At 45.7% G+C, this 6,314-nt stretch overlaps 1 long non-coding RNA gene across 1 annotated transcript; it reads right to left on the reverse strand.

The window, feature by feature from the left end:
• Positions 1 to 4,040: 4,040 nt before the first annotated feature.
• On the reverse strand, positions 4,041 to 6,120 carry LOC132682066 (uncharacterized). Its single transcript, XR_009611451.2, has 3 exons — positions 6,011 to 6,120; positions 5,558 to 5,803; positions 4,041 to 4,528 (listed from the first exon to the last, which is right to left on the reverse strand). It is a non-coding gene; the product is annotated as an uncharacterized LOC132682066 (long non-coding RNA).
• Between the last annotated feature and the right edge of the window lie 194 nt (positions 6,121 to 6,314).

Genomic DNA, 6,314 nt, shown 5'->3' on the forward strand with positions numbered 1-6,314 from the left:
TGTCATTCTGGGGAGTCCTCTTACTACTCTTTTGTTGTTGTTGTTGTTGTTGTTGTTGTTGTTGTTTTCTCCCTCATTTTTGAGGATTACATCCTCAAAATAGCTTGCTAAAAAAAGGTATATAGGAAGCAAGTGTTCTCCATCTGAACTGCCTGAAAATGTCTTTATTCTCCCTCCTCCCTCATTGATAATTTGGCTGGGTATAGAATTCCAGGCTGAAGTCATTTTCTTCAGAAATACTGAGGCATTGAGCCATTTTGTTTAGCATCCAGTATTGCCGGAGAAGGCTGCACCTCCCTTGTGGGGGTGAAGTATTGCGAGGGTGTGTGTGTAGTGGTTAAGGGAGTGGGCCCTGCCAGTAGACTGGCGAGTTTCCACCTTGGCTCTTTTACTGTTTGCTGACTCTGTGACTTCAGTTTCCTTGTCTGTGAAGCAGGAATGACGATAGCATCTACTCATAGGGCTGTTGTTAACGATTCAATGATTTAATAGAGTAGTGCTTTGAAGAATTCCTGGTACTTAGCGTATAGTTCCTGGGACTGATACTAATATTTTTCTTTATTGGGGTATTTTAGTTTTCTTTATCTTCAGCGTTCTGACGTTTTACTAAATGTGACCCATGCTAAGACACATTGTCTTTTCTGGTATGTAATAGTGAAATACCTGAGGTGTCCTAGTATGGGACTTTTAACATTTACTGGGCTCAACACTCAATATAGCATTTAGTTTGAAGACATCCCTTCGTCTCAGGGAAATTATTTGTTATATTTCTTTCATAATTTCCTCTCCTCCATTTTCTCCGTTCTCTCTCTTTTGAGCTACTGTCAATCAGAGCTTGGTTCCTAGACTGATTCTTTAAGTGTCTAATCTTTGCAATTTTTTATTTTGTTGTATAAGAAAATTTGTTCTGCAAAATGTCCCATTTTTATTTTCCAATCCTTCAATTTATAAGGTTTTTAATTAAAATTGTTCCATCTCCAAGAGCTCTGTTTATTTTTTGTTAATTTCATGTCATCCTTTATAGCTGTTCTGCCTTTGTGAATTTCTCTGAGGATGTTAATTAGAGGGTATTGTTTGTTGTTGTTCTTTTCTGTCTCCTGAATTATTTCTGTTTTCTGTTTGTTGTGAATTATCTCTTTCTCTTTTGTGCTGCAGGCTTTCTTTATGATTCTTGCTTATTTGTTCACATTTTTTAAATAAGGGACTTGGCTGTTTGATTAGGAGCTTTATGTGTGGGCAGGACGTGTGAACTAACAGACTTTGCTTTGTGGTGAGCAGGTGGGAACCTGGCCATGATTCTGGGGATCCTGAAATGCCAGCATGTGGAGGACCTAAATTTGGGACATCACATATTCTCACTGCCCTAATTTTTCCCAGAGTTTATTCAGTTTTTTGAGAAAAATCCTATGTAATGTCATGTTGGATTTTAGAGAGAGAGATAGATTGATAGATCTATCACATCACAACTGCCCAGGAAGATAAATATAATTTTCTTCATATTCCACAGATAATATAATTATCTTTATGTTCCATATAATTATGCTCATATTCATATCCTCAATTCCAAATTGAGCCTTAGAGAGATTAAATACAGCGCCCAGGGTCACATAGCCAATGAGAAGTGACAGAATTTATATTCAAGTCTCTCTACCTCCAAAAGCCATATGTTCCTAATAACTAAGATAAACTGTCCTAGAATGGGTACCAAGGTGGATGGTTTGGGTGGAACGTGGCTTACTTCCATCCCCCACAGAATATCTTTGTTACTAGTCTTTTTTTTTTTTAACTTAAAAAAAAATTTTTGGGGTGGTGCCTGGGTGGCTCAGTTAATTAAGCTTCCAACTTCAGCTCAGGTCATGATCTCGTGGTTTGTGGGTTCAAGCCCCGGGTCAGGTTCTGTGCTGATGGCTCAGAGCCTGGAGCCTACTTCGGATTCTGTGTTTCCCTCTCTCTCTCTCTGCCCCTCCCCCATTCATGCTCGCTCTCTCTCTCAAAAATAAACATTAATTTTTTTTTATTTTTTATGTTTATTTTTGAAAGAAAGAGCACGAGCGGGGGAGGGGCAGTGAGGGAGACAGAGGATCTGAAGCAGGTCTCAAATGATGTGGGTCTCAAATTCACTAATGGGGAGATCATGACTGAGCCCAAGGTGGACACTTAATGACTGAGCCACCCAGGCACCCCTAATTTTTTTTATTAGGGAACCTCTACTGCCAACATAGAACTCAAACTCACAACCCCAAGATGAAGAGTCTCATGCTTCACTAACTAAGCCAGCCAGGCGCCCCTGTATAGAAGATGTGGAGACCCAGTGTTGAGAAGAAAGAAGAAAGAGAAGAAGAAACAACCAGATTCCCTGGATGTTCGTTAAGCTTGACTTTCTCGCACAAAGAAAATCTCTTGGCCTGGGTTACCCTTTCAGGTCCTTTCCCCCTAAAGGTCATTGAGAAGGGCATTGCACACAGATACGTTTCGGAAGCCAAGGGACACTGTTGGAACTGTCGCAGCATCCATCCTGTGTGGGGATCAATGACATAGCTCTTTGATGCCTGGGCACTGTCTCTGCTGTGACAGAAGTGGAGGCTGTTTTCTGAGCGAGAGTCAGTCTCCTATTAACTTTTTAATGGCATCCAAGGTCATTGTGGTTTGAAACTATAAATACTCAGCCAGTCTCCAATCCTGAAGTTACTTAAAGCTGCTCTGCCTTAGAGCCCTTATTTGTGAAAAGAGAATGTAAGAATCATCCCGGGTACCATTCACAGACGGCTAGTGTCAGGCCATGCAAAAAAATTCTTGGGATTATTAATTATGAAGCAAAGTGACCCAGTAACTCCCTGAATAACCTTTATTGAATTTTATTAATTTGTCATTTGCTAGCAAGTCTGAATGTTGAAACGAGAGCATTCCCCACCAGACAACTTCTCCCTAACACATCGGTTTTTATAGTTGTGAGATATCATATGCGCACTGTATTATCACAGACAGGACACACACACATTCCCCAACACACACCTCTTTAGAAATTGTTTTCTGATCGGCGGGAGGAGGGAGGCCTTTGTACTCATAGGGAAGTAAACTTCCGGTATACGTTTAAAAAGTGGCTCAAGTACACATTTTCGAAACAGGAGGAATAACAGTAAACAAGGTAAAATGTCCATTTGAAAGAGACGTAGATCTGCATTCAGAAAACAAGGCCAGTTGTAGACAGCATCCAAGGGGGGCTTGGAGGACCCCTACTTCCTGGTACTCACACCCCTGGGTAGTCCGCTCCCTCCCACGCTGAATATGGCTGACCTGTGGAACCGTTCGGGTGTTGAGGGAATGATGGTGTGTGACTTCGGAAGCGAGGTCATGAAAGATGCTGTGCCTTCTACCTTGCTGTCTATTGGCTCTCTCGCTCTGGGGAATACCAGCTTCCTATCACTGGGCCACTCAAAACAGCCCTAGGATGAGGTCCACGGGGTGAGGAATTGAGGCCTCCTACCAGCGCACATGTGAATGAGCTTCTCGGAAGTGCCCCCGCCCCAGCCCGGCCGGATTCAGATGATTACAGACGCGGCTTAACCTTCTGACAGCTTCACGAGAAAGGTCCCAAGCTAAATCACGCCTGAACTCCTGACCTATAGAAGCTGCAAGATAAGCAGTGTTTATTATTGTTTTAAAACACTAAAACTGGGGTGGGGGTGGGGTGCTTGGGTGACTCAGTCGGTTACGCCTCCCACTCTCGATTTCGGCTCAGGTCGTGAGCTCACAGTACTCTAGATTTCAGCTCAGGTCATGATTTCATGGTTACTGAATTTGAGACCGTATCCGGCTCTCTGCTGACAGTGGGGAGCCTGCTTGGGGTTCTCTCTCTCTCTCTCTCTCTCTCTCTCCCTCCCTCCACATACACACACACTCTCTCAAAATAAATAAACATTAAAAAACCCACTAAATTTGGCTGTTATTTGTAACAGCAATAAATAATACAGTGAGTCACAGTAAACAAGGCTAAAAAGATTCAGATGTGTATTTGAATATAAAAGGATAGGTATTCAGATATGTATTTGAAAATAAAAGGAATTCCAGTATTTATTCAGAACGTTAAATTTTAGAACACATGACAAAGTTCTTTTGATTATGTAGAACTGACTTCACTCATTTGTGGGTGTACGCCCCCTCCCATTCATACCTACCTATTCATTAGGCTGTAATTACCCTTTTCCAGGTAGTGCTGTCGATCAGCAGCACCGGAAGAGCCCTTGCAGGTGGATAAGCTGGGAGAGAGGGGGGAAGGAACTTCCTCCTCCTCAGCAGCAAACCACAACAGAAAACAAGATCCAAGACTGTCTAAGCCAGCAGCGGGCATTAGCCCGGACGTCTTCGAGTTCACATCAGTGGGCCTAGGGTTACCAGCCCTGCATGTCCGTGCCACCTTCCAGGAAGGAGATGGCCAAGCGTTGAAACAGTCACGGGCTGAGTCTCACGGAGCCTTTTGAACTACAACTTGTTTTGTAGGAACCAAACCTGGGCGCCCTCTGGTGGCCTGCTAAGAAATTACACCACGCAAACATTACTGGTCCCTTTAAGTACATACAGGAATTTAATTTAGTGAAGTCCCTTTTCTATACATATACTACGGATGCAGCAGCTGGGCAGTGTGATTTTCAAAAAGAATAACTATACCTACATACTTTTTTTTACCCTGTTGCAGATATTTTTCATTCTTTCCTACACGTGTCTATACCTTAGTGCTGCAACTAATGGTTTATGGCTATTGGTTGTACCAATTTTAATAAAATCATAGCAATTCCACCATCCAGTCTAACTCTCCTGGCAAGTCTTGGAGAAGTGCTTGCAAAGTTTGTTAAATTTTTCTGGAGAGCTAGAATAGCAATGATGAACTCAGCTGCTCTTATATTTTAATTTTTGCTGGTTCCAAAAGACCCTGGGGCAAGATTTCAATATTATCAGTTTGTTTACCCTCCCCACCATGTCATTGTTTTCCCTGCCTTTGCCTTTCTTTGAGTTAGGAAAGGACAGGAATAGAGGAAAAATAGTCACAAAACGATACAAAAAGCTGATAGATGTGTGCATGAAGAGCTTTATAGTACTTAATATCTTTGGAAAGAATAAATTCATAAAAGATCAAGGCTAACCACTTTGGCCGTCTTAGAATGCCCACACCACAAATTCATAACAGAATTAGACTGAACTTAATGTACCAACAGCATCATTTCCATTCATTTCCAAGAGAATGTTTGGTATCTTCCTGCAAAGACATATCTAGAAGCAAGACTCTCTCTCTCTCTCCTCTCTCTCTCTTCTCTCTCTCTCTCTCTCCATTTAGCCATCAAGCATTTCAATAATGGGACGCAGCAGTATCCCTGTCCTTTGGTACTACCTGTGTTTTATTGTGCGTTTTCACTTAATGGTTTTATGAACACTTTATGTTGCTAAGCAAAGAGCCGAGTCTGGGCTCTTCTCCCTGAGGCTCTGTAAATGTCTGCTTCGTCCTGGTTCTGAAGGGAACTTCACTACACCTAAAAGGTACTCTTCATGAGTGTTTTCTCCCGACCTTGCTTTCTCTTTCCTTGGGCCGCTCCCAGGACGGTCCCAGCCGCGCAGCAGGCGCCCCCTCCAGGCGACGTTTCCTTCGGTGGACGCACCGAGAGAGGCCCCAGGCAAGACCCTTCAGCTGTTTGTGCTGCAAACCAGTTGTCAATTAGGCTTCACTTTCACGCTCCCCAAAGGGAGCGAGCACCTGCTCGGTTTGTCCAGTGGCTGCAACCGGCGAATCCGGAACTGCTTCTCGTCTTAGTCCCTGGAAAACAGGATTGAGGGGGAGGCGGAGAGGGGTCACGCCGAGGAGTTGCTGGGGCTTACTGTTCGATTTGGGCAAGTTCGAGGGCATCCTGCGGCAAAGGCAGGTCGGGAGAGGCTGGGAAGATGGAGGCGCCCCCTGCACGCCCCCACCCCCCGGCCCCCGGCCCCCAGGCACCAGTTGCCCTCTGGCGAACAGCAAGCGCACCGGGCGGGCTGCGGGCCCCGGCGGCATCGCGCTCCCGGCCTCTCGGGGCGAGGCGAGGCTGGCGCCGAGCCGTGTCCTCTCCCGGGGAGTGCTCGGTCCCACCCCACCCCGACCCCCACCCCGGCCCCTGCTCCCGGAGCCGGCCCCCCTGTCCTCGCCGCTGTGGGCAGGGGTGGCGCGCGCGGGGGGCCCGGGGCGGGGAGGGCGGCCGCGCGCCGGGGACTCTCGGACGCCCGGGAGCGGACGGAGGCGGGGGAGGGCCGGCGGGTCGTGGGTCTCTGGCTGCCGCACTTCCGAGGGGGCG

The sequence above is a fragment of the Panthera onca genome, chromosome A1 (assembly GCF_046562875.1).
Source record: "Panthera onca isolate mPanOnc1 chromosome A1, mPanOnc1 haplotype 2, whole genome shotgun sequence".
NCBI lineage: Eukaryota > Metazoa > Chordata > Mammalia > Carnivora > Felidae > Panthera > Panthera onca.